Here is a 16731-nt window from a genome sequence, read left to right on the forward strand (position 1 = left end):
TGTTACCTGAAATGACCAACCTAAATAAGAATGTTATTACCAACTTTTATTCAGATCAAGTTACAACCAGCTTTGGTCTACCAAAGTTTAATTTGAGTTACTTACCGATGTTTAGTTTTTCTTGTTTTTATAATCTAACAATTTTTCTATAGGGTTACTAATTTTTATTTGTCTTGGTTATAACCCCCTTTAATTTTGTAACTCTTTTTAGATATATATTACAACTTTAATTAGCTTGATTCACAACTTTTCTCAACTTAAATTACTATTTAGTATTGGGTTGCCAACTATTATATTTGAGTTACTTACTGATGTTCATTATATTTTTAATTAATTTGCCAACTTTTTCTTATTGTTCACAATTTCTTATTGTTTGCTTTTTATTTATTTTAAAAAAAATTACCAACTTGAATTAGAGTGACTCACAAAAATATCTTTGCTTGAGTCAGCAACTAGTGGGATTACTAACTCTCGATTTCCAAAAAGTTGATAAGTTGAAAAATGATTAATAGACATTAGTAATTAACTCAAATGAGATCGATAATCTAAAGAGATGGATAATTTTATTGGAATTTTTTTTTTTAAAGTTACTCAAATAAAGATCAGTGAATTCACATTAGAGCTGGTAAGTTCAAAGCATTTGGTAACAAGATAAGAAAAGTTAATTACTTGCAAACTGATAAAAAAATTGGAAAATTATCAGCCAAAACCAAGGTGATCCTTATTTTTCATAATCATCAGTTTTTCTTTTAGATTACTTCCATCTCTTTTAAAAATTGACCTCATGGGAGAAATCTTTTGATTTTTCGAAAATGAAGCATAAGAATCTTTCCTATTCCTAACATTAGATTTTTAATAACACGTATGATTGCAAAATCAGCTCTAAAGAGAGTTTTTCTTTTTGTTTTTTGGTCGGAAATATTGGAAATTTCATTAATTCAAAATACGTTAGTGAATGTCAGAAATTAAAATCCAACATAGATTTCGGGAGGAGACAACCAATCCGTCGAGAGGGCTTTTCTGCTGCTCTCTCTCTCTCTCTCTCCTAGGCCTTCGCCAGCAACTGCTAGCTTGTTATTAGTCTCTCTTGGAAAGTCTCGTGAACAACGCGTCAGACGCAGGTTTTTTTTAATGGGTGGAAAGGCATGAGAGAGAAAGAACCTTTACACAAAAGTCCAAGGTATTTATTTCACAAGTGCTCGTGTTTTCCCAGCCTCCCGTCCTTTGCACGACTGCCCGTTTTGACTGCCTTGTGTCCTCGCCTCCTCCGGATGGCACCGACTTCTTGCTCTTCCGTGGACGATGACCGCTCCGACGCACTGGTCCCCAACCATAGCCCTCTTCTCCCATCACACACGCTCTGATCCCTTTTAAGCGCTATCGACATACATGTATCCTTGTGAGCTCGATCACTCAAGTCCAAAATTTAAAACATACTTGGATATTCTTGGTGGCGAGAGCATCTCGTTTTATTCTAGCATGAGATAGCTAGGCAACATGACGTTTCTAACTTGTCAACTCTATTACAAGTTTGCATTGATTGGATTATGTTGATCGCTGATTTCTTCTTACCCGATAAATTTGTTATACTACTCTTATCAATTCATTTGTTTTTCTATAACTTGAGATTCATACTAGTTTGATTATGAATGTAATTTTTATTTGCTTACCAAAAATATCCTGTTACGTCGAGTGTGTCTGCTCGCGTGCGGAGACTCTCTCTGGTCCATAGCTTTTACATTTGACCGGTTTTTTCTACTACTAATCAAGGACTTTCTGCCATGACTTTTTATGTACACACAATGAAAGGGATGAGCTATTCACCAACTTCGCTAGTTTTAGAAAACTGTAATTAAAACGTAGATTCAGACGCACCATAGCCCCCACCTAATTCCGTTGAATCCACTGATTATCTATGTAATATGACCTGACGTTTGTCACCTAACAAATCAAGGGCTTTTGTAATTATTTTGTAGATGGTAAAAGTGCTTACGTTGAGTCTTTTGACTCTCTTAATGGTCGTCTACTCCCATTATTTATTGATATCTTTGGATGATCTTTGTGACATAAACTCCCGCGTGCATGTGAAACCTTTATGTCACAAAGGAAAACAAAGGGCCGAGAAAAGTCTTGTGTCCATGTGAAATGAAGAAGAGCATGGAGCACGATTGTTCTGAGATCACAAGATTGCTGTGATTAAAATATTTAGTGTTGGGAGATTCATGGCCGAAGGCCAGAAAGCTGGAAAGTAGATGATCCAGGCCCTAAAACCATCGTAACTTGTTTACTTTGACCAAAAGGTAGGGCTATTCCAAAGCCCATTGAACTTGCCAAGATCGGCCCTTAACTTGGAACTCCATCTCTCCTCTTTTCTTCGGCCAGGTTTCTCTACAGAGACATCAGGGAGCAGGCTGTTATTGTTTCACACGAAGGTAGAAGTTTTAATAGTAAAACCTCTAACCGGCCTGATGCTGATTTTAATTTTTAATTTTAAATAATGATGAATTTTGGATGCATGGATAGATTAGGGGCTCGAATGAAAGTTGGAAATTTGTTTTAGACCAAAAAAATTCGAGCGGAATTGGGTTGTACCTAAAGTTAGGTTTTTAAAGGAATTAGCCCTATATACTATGAAAATGCTCCATGTATTCAATAGTAGTCAAGATGTCCCCAACATTTCATTTCATCCCCTTTGATGAGGAATTTTGCATGTATTAATACATCTGTTTCAACGTGTACGTATGTGTCTAAAAAATATGAAAATGGGCCTAACGTTTGAGACTCATAGTGATAATACAGGGTCGAGTGAGAAGCAAGCAAACTCGAAGATCAGCAATTAAGAGGAGTGGCCATCATCTTTCATTCTTTTTTCCATGGGGATATTAACTACTAATCAGCATCACAGCTGATTTTTCTGGCATCACGAGCTGAACTTTCTGACTGCATCGACTGAGATTCTAAGCTTCCAAACAGCGTAACTCTCTACGAGGTTTCACCCTTGCCCATAATAGAAAAGCAGCAACCGAGACGATGAGGGCGATAGGCGTCCATTTTCATCGCTATCACCTACGGCAAAACAAGTTCATACTGTCATTGTTAACTAAAGACCATGCCAGATCAAAGGGAGAAGGAAAGATTATCTGCACCAAGTTATACAATCACAAATCCTTGCGAACTCGTGACTAGATCATATAGCTATTTAATCTATCTGAGACTTGAACAATATTTATTTATAAACTGCGATCCAAACCTGTCTAAATGGATTGAAGGACTTTGCGGTTCAGCATTTCTCTTACCTCCATACGTGAGGAACCCCAAAGAGGCGAAACCGGCGCATTCATCGCAGTCGTGCTTTCTGAATTTCTGGACATAAGGGAATATGTCCGGTCATTTCCATTTTGTAATTGTATGTTCAGGCAATAAAGCAAATCAGATTCGACAACGAGAGGACTTTCACCTAAATTTCGCTCTTCTTCTGGCAATCTCTGAAATATGCGTTGTAACTATGCTGTGCCCTTTTTACGGTTCGCTTTAAGCTTTGACAGATTGGCTTGGGTCCTTGTGTCGATGTATTGCTTCCTAATGTTCGCTATCACACTATCTGTGACCCAAAAATAGAGCTCCATGAAAGGATATATCCGTGTTATTAAGACCCATTTCATCATATAGAACTACCCTCTTGATGCGGCGTTAAAAAGGACTCATAATAGCGCTAATCAATCATTCTTTCTACCTCTTCTCTTAAGCGTGGAAGAATTAACAGAAAATAGAAAGAAATTTGTGAGCTGATTACTCTTAACGTGAACATGTAAAACTTCAAAGATTTGCAGATTTCTAGCTGTATGGTCTGGTAATTTTGTCTAGGATTCTTTGTCAAACTTGTCAAACTCGTCTGCAAATCTTGCAGATAATGGAAAGCAAGCTTTCTTGGATATGAAGATTCACAACACAATAAAGCAAACACCATCCTCCACCAAGTAGCTAACATATAAAAATGCAATGAAAATTAATCAAAAAATTGTCTTCTCCATTGAAAAAACAAACGACCCCATTAGCCTCTACTAGTTTTTGCAGATTCTTCTAGTCGGCAATTAATTGCTTCAATCTATCTCGACAAATTCAGGGCCAAACCATGCTGACATTGACATTCTCTGCTGAACCTATTCTATCCTGGGTAGACCAAGAACATATGCATGTAATTGACCACACTCTCACGGTGCAAAAAAATTAAGAATATCACAAAGAACTGCTTTATCTTCGTAGATAAAATTCAGGAACATCTGATCGATTATGAATAATAGCGTGGCTATTGATAAAAGAAGGAAAGGAATTACTAGAAGGAATGGTGGTCGACGTGAATGGTCATCTTGGAGACTCCAAGGCTCCTCTTAGTAATTTCTTCAGTACAAGTTCAACATTTGGCTTGTAAAAACCCAAAGATGCCATTGCCGTGTTGATGTACCGATGACCTTGTGCAAGAGGCAAGCCATCCTTCACCCTTCCACAATCGTTAGCTTAACCATCTCTCAACAGAATTTTTAGCTCAGATCACGGGTTCTGTGCTCTGATTGTATGGAGATTTTTAAAGAAAAGCTCCTTTTATAAGACGAAAAAGAGAAGGGAATGAGAAAGATAAGCTTGGACAATAAGTTATGCCTTTTGGTTATTCTAAAGAAACGCTAACCATTGGAGAGGAAAAGCCTTCTTTGAAAACGGACCACAACACTTTTCAGACAAAAAGGTTTCCCGCACTACGGAATATTTATTTCCCTAAAACATGATTTCCTTCTATCTCTTGATAAAGTCCAAGAAGGTAAGAGGAAGTTGAATGAAGAAGATACTTATAGAGAGGCAGAAAACAGCAATTGATTATTTTGCTTGAGTGTGATCGATTAGGACCACGAGCTGGTTAGGTTCCCAATTCAGAATCGGTCTGCAGATAGTTCCTGAAAATTCTAGGAAAAACGGTTCTCGGATTTCTCGCATGCATCCAGAATACACAGCTATGGATAATTTAAACCATTCATTCAAAGTCATACCCTTTGGGAAACACTCTTACATGTCACACGACCTATGCAAACTTGATGCCACCACAAATATCTTCAGATGAGCTATACATAACTGCTATACAAGATTTCTTTACATGTTCCAGAAGAAAAAAACAGATTCACTTGAGAACTATAGATATGAACAGCAAGAAGTTCAAAGAACAATGGCTATTTATCCACTTTAAAGCACACTGCAAGAAGATATGGACACAAACCGAGCTGGAACATGTAGATTTTGGAAGACTTTCATTTCCCAGAATGGATATTTCAGCCTCCAAAGCAGAGGAGCAGCTTCTTCGGGACAAGTCCGCTTGCGCGATACTTAGCAGCCATCTCCTCTGCCTTCAGGAGATCTTCCCCTTTCTTGGCTTCCACAATCGCCTCTTTTTCTTCAGCGAGCTTGTGGACCGAAGCAATCTTGTTCTTCATTGTCTCTGCATATTCTGCTTTTCTTCTTTCCATTTTTTCCCTGCTAGCAAGCAAGTAATGAGATTTCATCAGAAACTGCAGCGCCTGCATCCTTTGTTTACTAGTATACCAGGTACTTTCTGCCAGCAACTCGTCCATTATCTAGACTCAATCAGAAGCACGACTGCTTTTTGCTCACACAGTTCCTCATGAATATAACATATAATTTCTTTGAAGATAATAGGCTAGAACAAGTCTGTGGCACATCAAAGGATAATGGACGTGCAAAAGAAGAATGACTTGGAGATTTTTTTTTTTTTTTTTTTGTGGGGTGGGTTTGGTGGTGGGAATTCGCTTCTATAATACAGCCATGAAGGAACTAAGAAGGCAGAACTACTACGAGGTCCTCTAAATGATGAATTTGAGATGTACCAGAATTGAGAGTGGGAAGTGCAGAGCAGCGTGACTAATACAAGAATGTTGCACTTTTGAGACTTAGGAAGTACGATCGAATTAACTGAGAAAAATAACAATTAAAATGGAGGATTACCTCAAAATTTTTTAGGTCAGACCCAATGGAAGCTTTCTTGCTGTTCTCCCATGCTCCAATTGTAGAGAACTTCTTCTGAGCTCTGTTTAGTGATCGACGTGGGACTTTAGCATGCAATTTTCTACCTCTTTCGAACGTACTACTGGTGAAGAATAATCATATTTTATCCAAAATTGAAAATTCCATAATTTACAGCTAGTTCATGGCATAACAACAGAAACAGTTCACTAAATAGCATCTCTTACTTGTTTCTGCCTTTGATTTCTCATTTTCTTCCATGCTCTAATCAAAGACAACTTCTTATCTGTCTCAACTCATGCAAGCTCAACATCTGCTCAAGAAGCATAGAATCAGTGAAGTGTCTTGGTGAACCATAAACACATAAAAGAGAATAAAGAACGAGAGAAGGGAGAGTTAAAACACATCGACACTTGAACATCAAAATTACCTCGATTACCAGAACCGTCTTTACTTTTCACCACTGGGGTCTCAATAGGCTCTGCCCACAAAAAAAGATGCAAAACCCCAGTTCAGCAATAGAAAAAATCTGTGCAGATCCTTTGCTTCACTGTCCTACTACTAATCAAACCATCAACTGAGCTGTGCTGTTTTCTAAGCTAGCTCAAGCGTTCCAAGTAAGCTGTGAATTTCAAGGTGAAAGGGTGAATTTTTACTAATTTTCATACCTAAACACGCAACAAATCAGTTAAATTACCCAACTGACGTCTTGAAGTCTTACAGAACTTTAATTTAAAGAGATATAAAATCTGGAGCATGAAGCAGTGCATTTAACTATATTTAAAAAAAAAAAGGAAAAGAATCTCACACACAGAGTCTCCAGATTTGATATTTATATTCGAAAATAGAGATGAAAAAGAACGAAAAGAAGCATAGAAACTCACTTTCAACAACAGCAAGAGCTTTGGTATCATCTGCTTTGTCTTCAGCAGCAGCAGGGGAGGAGGAAGAGGTAAAGGTACGACTGACTTCTCTTCAACGGGTGCGGTTTCGGGTTCGGATTCGGGTGGGGGATGTTGAGGTTGAGGCGACTCGGGTTCCACCTTCTTGGGCTCTTCCTCTGCCATTTTCTCGAGGACCTTTACTTCTGCAGAGCTTTGAGTTCACTGAATTATTGAAGAAGATGAAAAGAGCGATGAGCGCCAGTTGAGAACTTAGAGATAATGGTATAGCTACGGTGACCCACTTGCCTTTCGTGTTCCTCCCTTTATTATTCTTTTTTTTTTTCTTTTGGAAACTATACATCATCTAATTACTTTTCACTGTGAGAATATTAATGATTGCTATTATTAGCGTTTTGCTTTTAACCCAAAACAGGGTGCTCGGAGCGCGTACTTTAATTATTTCCACATGACTCTAACGATGTATGCGTTTCATCCCATCAATGTAACGTACGCTTCTATCTATCCTTTCGAAGTTAGAAATAATAAAACGTATAGACTGCTGAATTATGGATCCATTTTCTAGAGTTTCCTGTATTTTTGTCTGAACTGCAACTATTTAAAAGCTCCTAGGTGAACTCTTGTGGTAGCTTGTGCTGCGATTCTTGCAACTATAGCCATCTTAACCCCGCGCTTTCTAGTACTCTCGTAAAATCAAGATAGTACCATAAACAGTTTGTTGTTATCCATTGTCAGCCATGTCCCACTCACGCACATTTCATTAAACATATCATATTATGACATATATATAGTAACCCAAGTTTATGCCTAGAATGTACGGTATTAATCTGCTTATTATCAAATAACTCGATGTAGTCAATATGATTTGCAAGAGCGTGAAACCTACGCTTGAATTTGGGAAAAGGAAAGAAATTAGTTAATGAGGAGGGAAGTGAAATTAGTTGTCTTTGTCGAATTTGCGGCTCTCGTCCCTTTTTGTGGCCTATGGGGATAACATGAGATGTTGAATCCACTTTCAAAAATCTCATTCAGTGCATATCTTATAATGATGTTTGTCTTTACTTCTAATCTCAAATGATCATTGTAGGCCTAAATTTTTAATCGGGATACTTTGCAGGAGGCACAAGGAATCTCTAAATATAGTTAAATGAACTTCCTCCTCGTGACTTCAATGATTGATTTGGGAGAAGCATCATAAACTTTGTTGTTTGTCGACAAATCACTACTAAAGACCAGGACCATGAGTAGGCATTATGACTGCATGGATGATACGCCTGGATACATGAAGTTTTTTTGATAAATATGAAGAAAAGGTTGTCAAAGAGTCTGTAAAACCCGTCTTTACATGCTTCTTAACTGGTCATTTGCTGGCATGGCAAATGATCAAGTATACAGAAATGATCAATGAAATAGATTTATGAAGTGTTTAACAAATTGTCAGTAGACATTTAAATAAATGGACCGGATTTAATACCTATCAACTATTTAATTAACTTAAAAGTTTTCTTAGGCTGGACTAGTAACCCTTTTCATTCGCTAGCTCTTTTAGAGATTACCAATCTAAACTAGTGTGACTCATCACCAACTTCTCAACTACATGAAATTATGAGTAATGTCACAAAGAGACATTGAACTTTCATCAGCCGTCCCATAAATGCCAATGCAAACATTAAAAGCACAAGGCAATGGCAGAATCTGCGGAGGGCTAAGAAAAGAATGAACATTCATGCTCATAAAAGACCTTGTACATATGATTAAAAAAAAAAAAAAAAAGTAAAGAAAGCTTCAGCCGGATCATACAGATTTGGCCAACTTTGCCCATGTATATCACCGAGACTGCTTTAATGTCAAGAATCAGACATCTTCGCCTAAAAGGCAATTACTGAGCTAATCTAGTAAAGAAAATCGGTTGTCCCCAAAGTTACCTATAATGCTGAGATTAGTCTTTTCAAGATTTATGACCTTACCCAAAATTTAGAATCTCTATCCACCCATTATTACTAGCCAAATGCGCAGATTTACTACTAAATACGGATGTCGGAGGGCTATTTGAACAACCCTGCAAAGAGGACAAACTAGGTCTCGAATGGTGTTGTCTCGGTGCTTCCTCCTACTCCTCCCCCGTCTCCACCAATACAAAAAACTACATGTCAATCTATCAGATTTAGCCAGCTGCAACGGTCCAAAGCATGTAAAAAGGATGGCGAAATCTGTCGTCACTGCTTTCCCTTAAGGCTGCACCTGTGTTCCAGCTTCTTTTCATCCCCTTTATCGCAATATTGGCCTCGTCGTCCATCTTGGCATCCATTTCCATTCCATCAGTTTCCGCATTTTCATCCAATTCTTTTCCCTTCGACTTTTCAATATCAGAAAATAAGTGCTCTTGGATTGCATCAACGGTTCCCTCCCCTTTCTCATCTCTGAACTTGTGTTACCACGTGAAGAAGCGCTGAGGGTGTGGATGTAGGATCAAGCTCCCAGCATCCAATAGGAGAATTTATACCTTGTTCAAGCCGGAAGCAAGTGGTGGTGACCTGATGAGAAAATCGGAACATTTCCCCCTTGGGATTGTCCATAATTTGCGTGGATCTAAATGCTTTTGAAACACAGCCTGCAAGCCACGAACTTTGATGAGCGGAGCAACAGTTATTCCATGGTTTTCGCTCCAGTCTTCAATCACTTGAACCATATCATAGCTGAGTATTACCTCATTTGGAGTGAACTCGTTCCAATCAGAAGACCACTTCCTATACAGAACTCAAATATCTCCCTCAACAGATAAATTTGATCGAACCCCTTGTGCCTTTCATCCACTTCATCATGTGGCAGAAAAACATTGAGGGAGCCATAGACGACAGATTTCCCAGTCCGCAAATCCTCACAGGTCTCGGCAAAGCCAGATCCAACCCAACACAGAGGGCTTAGTTCTTGATTGCTTTTGGAACTAAGCCAACTTTATGTGCACCTCGAATGGTTTCAATGTTGTGACATTGTGGACTAGAGGGCAGAAACAAGGCATCCCATCATCATCATCGTAAGAAGCCTGGACTTGATCATCAGCAAAGAAACCTTTGTCAGTTGTTGTCAAAATCACGAAAATCAGGTTTTGCAACAAGCATTTGCTCGGGACAAAGCTCTATGTTTTGATTCAATTGATCGGAACTGTCTTTACCATCCATAGGCTTCCTATGCTTAATTGCGACAGTTTTGCATCTTTTGCCGGAGCTTTCTGTTCTTCGCCATACTTCTCCTTGATTTTTCCTTGTGAAGAATTCAGTCCATTTGCAGTTTCTTTCTTCCTACTTCACTTAACAAGCTTCTTAGAAATTTCCTTCTTTGCTTTTTGTATCAACATCTTTCGTGCTTTTTGTCAGAGATAGATCCTCCAGACTGGTGCCCTGATTAATCATGCTGAAATTAACCCTTCTCCTATCCTCTTGTTGGCTTTCAATATTCGTACGTACTTCCTAGTTCCTACTTCAAGTCCTCTACTACTTGCAAGTGCCACTTGGCTAGCACCCTCTGTGACTTTCTAATTCATGTCACCTTCGTCAACCCGTCTTTCTTTGATCCCCTTAGTTTCTATGGAATTGACAAGAGAAGACATGCCCACTGAACCTCTACTAGACATTCAGATCATCTCAAGCACTTCTCTTTTACTGCAGCTGCTATGGCTTCACGACCTCTCTCGATGCCAAACTATAGGCTCAGACACGTCTGAAAGAGAAGAATATGATTGAGGCGCAAGGGCAATTTTATCACTCCCAAATTTGGTTAATGTGCAATATGAGGAAGTGAGCTTTTCCGACAAATGAAAACCAAAGTAGCTTGTCGACCCTGTATTGGAAGAAGTCTTGTCTTCCAACTGATGTGTAGACATTGCTTCTCATTCTACTATTGCCATCAATTGGTGGAGGTGAAATCAAAAAGCAACACAGGGTTTACCTCAGTTGGGATTGTGGCAACGAAGTCACTTGTTTAAGTAGCAGATTAAAGGAATGAGCTCACTCTGAGCGAGGTAATACACATTTACAATGAGGTTGAAGTGATTGAAATTGCAGTGGAGACCGCGGTGTAACTATTGCTCCACTCATCGAAGTGTGTGGCTTGAAGACCGTGTTTCAAAAGCATCCTAATCCAAGTAAATTATGGACAATTCCAAGAGAGAAATGTTCCGGTTCTCTCCTCAGGTCGCTGCTCACTCGCTTACAGGTCAACATGGTGTGAGGGCTAGGAGCTTCATCCTGCATCCACACCTTCAGGTCTTTTTCAGGCGGTAACACAAGTTGGAAGGAGAAATGGAGGGCACCGTTGATACAATCAAGGGACACTTGTTTGCTGATTCTAGAATGTAGAAGGAAAAGAAGTGGCAGAAATTGGTGAAACAACTGACGGAAAAGAATGGACATCAAGATGGACGATGTGGCCAATTTTGCGAAGCAGGGGATGAAAGTGAAGCCGGTATTGCAACGCAGACTTAAGGGAAAGTAATGATAACGAATTTAGTCACCAATGCTTTCGGACCATTGCAGCTGGTTAGATAGGATAGATTGACATGTAATTTTTTAATTTGAGGAGATGGACGAGGAGGAGAAGGAAGGACCCTTGTCAGCAATTTGTTCAAATAACCGTCCTATACCCATAGCATTAAATCTGCAGATTCAGCTGCTAAATATTGTTCGATAGAGATTCTTAATATTGGTCATGGTTAGAGATCTTCAAAAGACTAATCTCAACATTATCGGTAACTTTGAGGACAGTTTGATTTTCTTACTATGATTAACACAGTATTTTCTTTTCTGCCAAAGATGTCCTATTCTCCTCATTAATACATGAATTACACAGTTGGCCAAATCTGTATGATCTTGCTGAAACTTTTCTTTATTTTTTTTTCTATCATATATATAAGATATTTACTAGAGGCATGATTGACTCCCCATAATTTTTTAATTGAGCAATGGTGGATTTCATCGCTTTTATAAATGCTTATTCTTTTTCTTAGTCATCTAAAAGATCATGCCATTGCCTTGTGTACTTAATGTATGCATTGCCATGTATGGGATGACTGATGAAAATTCAGTGCTTTTTGAGACTCTACCCATAGTTTCATGAAACTTTGGAGTATTTGGAGATGAAATCGATACCTCCATATTTTACGTTTTACCCTGGGTAGCCTCAAAGTCACTAGTGGTACATATATGTTTTGAACGGGTCAACAAGTAAGTGCACTTTTGCTTGTGCACCCTAGTAATAAGGGCACTGGCTGAGAATAGCCTCTGATTTGCAGTTTGGCATTGCTAAGAAATGCAAATAAACATTTATAAATGATAATTAGCAAATAAAAAAAAATTCCGATAATGAATTCAAGCGGGAGTTGATAAGTCATTATTATGTGGAAATTTAATAGGAGAAAGATTAGTGAGGAATTACACTAATTTAGATTCATAATCTCTGAAAGAGATAATCAAGCCCTAATACTCGACCAAAAAAAAAAAAAATCAAGCTTAATAAAAATTGAATGGAAGTAGAATTCGGCCAGCCCAAGGAGAAGTAGGGTGTACATGATAATCATTTTATTTCTTTCCATAACTGTTTTTCTATTTAACACTTGTTTACGGAATAGAAATCCGTTTAGTTTATTTAAAATAGATTTTTACTTCATAAATAGGTTTATAATAGAAATCGAAATAATTTTTTTTTTTTTTACTTCTCCATTTCAAGAACAAAAATGAAAAAATAAAAACTCTTTTCATTATTTGTCTTTTTTTTTTTTTTTTTGGTAAAGGTAATTAAATTAAAAGAGGGAAGCTTACAAAAAGATCGGAACCATAACCCACACTCGACCGGTGGCGGCAAAGTGAGGGGATCCGATGAAAAAGAGCACAAGGTTACACGATAAACGACGAAACTCCTAGGGAAGAAAGAAGACAAACGGAGACAACCTCCGAACCTCCTGCACTCTACCTAAAGGCAAAGAACGGAAATACAACCGAGATACGGAAAACAAGAAGGATCAACGGGAGGCCAGGAGAAGACCGCCGGATCAAAGCCCCACCCTCTCTGAAGCCGCTTGTTCCTCGGAGCGGGATCGACATTCTTGAAGGTACTAACCTTGTCCTTAACCACCTTAATTAGGTGGTTTTTGAGCGCCGGAACGACAAAGGGATTCACCTCTGAAGATGATTGCATTCCTCTTCTTCCAAATGAGATGACAAAGGGTCCCGAAGGAGAAACCAGGACAATTCTATGATAGAAATCATTTCCAGTTAGGAACTTTCGAGCCCAAGAGTACCTCACTCCAGCATTCATTATTTGTCTTTGCTACTAGCCAAGTCCACCGCTACTCTTCTCATTATTCGTTCTTGCTACTAGCCACCGTCGTGGCCAGCGCCCGTCCACCCTTTGCCACTCCTCGGCCATTGGCTGCCATTGCTAGTGTTGCCAACGGTCATTGGCTGTTGCTGTTTGAGAGGTAGAAATTTTATGTCGTTATTAAATAAATTTTTATTTTGAGAATATAAATTTTATATTGTTATCAAACGCGTATTTTTACTTAAAATTCATCCAAGAATATAAATGGAAAACTTATTTCTGTTACGGAAATCAATTTATGATTAAAATGGTTATCATTCGCTCGTATTGACAAAAATTACAAAGAAAAGACAAGGTTGAGCTTTAATTAAGTTGGGTTTGGCCCATAATGTCTGCAGGCCCTAAGCTTAATTAGAATGAGCTTTAAATGGGTCAAGGCCTGTCAAATTCAAGCCCACAAAGAGCAAGAATTTGGCCATTATAGGGGATAAGATGGGCCGACAATCACATGAGAAACTGGCCGAACACAAGCTTAATCCAATTTAATTTCAGCCCGTTAGACTTAGGCCATGATAATTACAACCCGTTATTTTAATTTACGCCTAAATGAAGCTCATGAGATGAGTTGAGCTTCGCCAAGCCCACTCACACTAGCTTGGCCGAATTCACAAGGATAATGAGCCAAATTGAGCCCAACTCAGTCGGGTTCTAGCCTTTACAAAGTTTAATTAGGGAGAAGCCTTTGGTTAATTGAGCTCGTCATTCCGGAAAAACTTAAGATCAAGCTTGACCAATTAAACCTTGGTTAATAACATTATAAATACAAACTTATGCTTTTGAATTAGGGGCCGGCGAATTGATAATTTCAGAATACACATAGAGAGAACACACGAGAAGAGAGAGATCTTGGAGAGGCGGAGAGTCTCGGTCAAGTCCCCTACACCGGTGCCGGTCACCTCTAGCAATTCTTTGATCCTGTCGCTTGCACGACCGCGAGAGAGCAGCCGTCACATCGACACATCCACAAGCCATCGCAGCGAGAGGCAAGCAACCACCGAGCTTGCGTGCTCATTGCCCGAAGACGATTCCTATCGTTATTGATCTTTCGTCATCGCCCGTCTTTGCTTCCACGAGCCGAGAGGACAAACCCGATCAATCCTAGCACTGGGTCGCAGCGTGACGAGGCCGTTCTATCCCTGCTGCCGCGAGTTCTCGCCTGACTAAGTAGCTACGCTGTCGCGCCGCTTCTTGCTCTAGACCAAGGCAACGTTGACAACGAAGCCGCTGCTTCCCTTTGCCATAACGACACCGCTGCTCCACCTCGATGATCCTGTTGCTTCTCGGCTGAGCCAACTGGACCTTGCTCGAGCTGCTGATTTGCTACAACAAGGACCAGTCGACGAGCCTCGCTGCTGCCACGCTTGTGTGTCTAAGAGCTCACTGCCCGAATCGCCATCGTCTCGGTTCGACGTTTCCATCGCTGCTATGGCTGTTGCTTCCTTCCACTGTCGTCGTAGTGTCATTGTTTTGGAAGTTAACTAGAGTTTGCCATACCACATGGGCATCGCCGTTCAACCCCTAGCTGCGGACCACTCCGTCGCCGCTGGCCACCGTTGCCTATCGTCCATCGAATTCGATTTGAAACATATCTTCAAATTAAGTAACGATCAATATCCGAATTCGAATATATGATTTTATTGCCCAATTTGAGTTATTGTTATCTAGTTGGAAAAGATTGTGATTCAATGCATATTTCATGAGATTGAGAGTATCCTCACAATTTGGAAATTTTCCTGACTTGACAACGTGTGGAAGTGTAATCAAAGTTCCAAATTCATTTGATCTTTGGTTTGTTAGAAGTAAAATAATACTCTCAATACTTGGAATTTTAATCAATCTATCCTAATTGAAAATGATCTTAAATGTTAAATAACTTATACTTAAATTATGAATTGAATTGGTATTGTATGAGCTTGGAATAGTCCGAGCTAAGTTTAGGTTTAGTAATTTATTAGCCGAACTAAAGGGAGGTCACATCATCATCTCATAGTTTTGAGTACCAAAAGGACTACTATGTGAATATCCCCATCTCATTTACTTGGTCTCCAATGGTTCTAAGCGGCTACCAACTATGAAACTCTTGTCCTTCCTCTCTCTGTACTTAAGCAAGTGTAGATCAATGTGATTATAAACCACATTGTGTTTGCAAAATCACTCTACAGTCAGGCAGAAATGAAAAAAAATGTATCAAAGATAGGTTTTCATAAAATTGAGAAAAGTACAACACTGAATTAACTGAACTTCCCCTTTCACCCAAATCCGACATTGGCCGTATTTACTAATGCAATCTCTGTCCAAGGGCCCAAAAACTTATCCAGTTTACTTCTTTATTTTCCTCTAGAAAGAAATAGGAAAATTGCTCTGCTCGTGGTACTAATCATACCATGCATGCAAATAGTATCTCGTGTCATTTATAATTGCCATTTGGTTGACTAAAAAGGTTGGACCCTTGCAGAAAGACATAAACCACTCATATGGTGTAATTGGACCTTCTTGAATATGAAAATGAGTAGGGTAACAAAGGAAAAGATCATTGAATGGGGTCTTTGTTTTATTAGCAGACGCTAAAGGTTGGCTCTAAGAAAATCTTGACCAATTAATCTACCTATTTTTATAAAGTTAACCATAGTTAACAGATGACCAGAGGTAGCGTCTTAACCTGTGCATAAAAGAACTTGTGTTAATCGTAAAAGAGAAATACTTAGAGACAGTAAAAAGGCACGTTAGTGTTATGTATTTGTGTATTTGTTCATTACACATTGTGTCTTTTCAGATATACAATACAAATAAGGCACTCTTACGTTTTAAATTGAGAGTTTCAGATATAACCATTTTCTATGGGACAAGGCAATTGATTGGGAGCTAAGAGTAGTCCTAAAATTGATAAAAAGAAGAACATAAGTCTAGTGCTGCCTCCAAACATTGGAGCAGGTAAAATCTTCTCTTTGAAATATGAGATACATTGTAATTCTTAGATATGCTAACTTTGCATGAGAATTCTGCCTTTGTATGTTAGTTGAATTGATGGTGGGATTTTATTAATGTAAAAAATAATTTGCTTGTGGCTTCTCTATTAAATTTCTGCGATGTTGTGTAGTTACCTGCCATGAGTTCTCAAATGCTTCAGGATTTCTGAGGCACACTTACGGGTTCTTAACTATCATCTAATCATAGTTTGTTTTTGAGTTAGTCTTCTTATTTTCATGGCCTCGGTTGGGTGATATAATTTTGCTATATCAAAATCCCTACCTATCAAAGAAGATTTCCTTGATGCCCTTGTATGCGATCAGTTCATGAGGTGACTTGTGGTGATGTGATCCATTGTGTCCAATTTGCTTTCATGTCAAGAAACCTGTCAATTTGATCATTGTTGCATACTTTCTGTTACCTGACTTTTAGCATGAGAAGTAAAATCGATGGGATTGCTAACCTC

At 38.8% G+C, this 16731-nt stretch overlaps 1 long non-coding RNA gene and 1 pseudogene across 1 annotated transcript; both read right to left on the minus strand.

Annotated features, from left to right (window-relative positions):
• Positions 1 to 3503: 3503 nt before the first annotated feature.
• On the minus strand, positions 3504 to 4523 carry LOC120289560 (annotated as a pseudogene).
• Positions 4524 to 6244: 1721 nt separating this feature from the next.
• LOC120289511 lies at positions 6245 to 7164 on the minus strand. The gene is made up of 3 exons (XR_005547535.1): positions 6909 to 7164; positions 6455 to 6505; positions 6245 to 6337 (listed from the first exon to the last, which is right to left on the minus strand). It is a non-coding gene; the product is annotated as an uncharacterized LOC120289511 (long non-coding RNA).
• Between the last annotated feature and the right edge of the window lie 9567 nt (positions 7165 to 16731).

This window comes from Eucalyptus grandis, chromosome 11 (assembly GCF_016545825.1).
Source record: "Eucalyptus grandis isolate ANBG69807.140 chromosome 11, ASM1654582v1, whole genome shotgun sequence".
Taxonomy (NCBI): domain Eukaryota; kingdom Viridiplantae; phylum Streptophyta; class Magnoliopsida; order Myrtales; family Myrtaceae; genus Eucalyptus; species Eucalyptus grandis.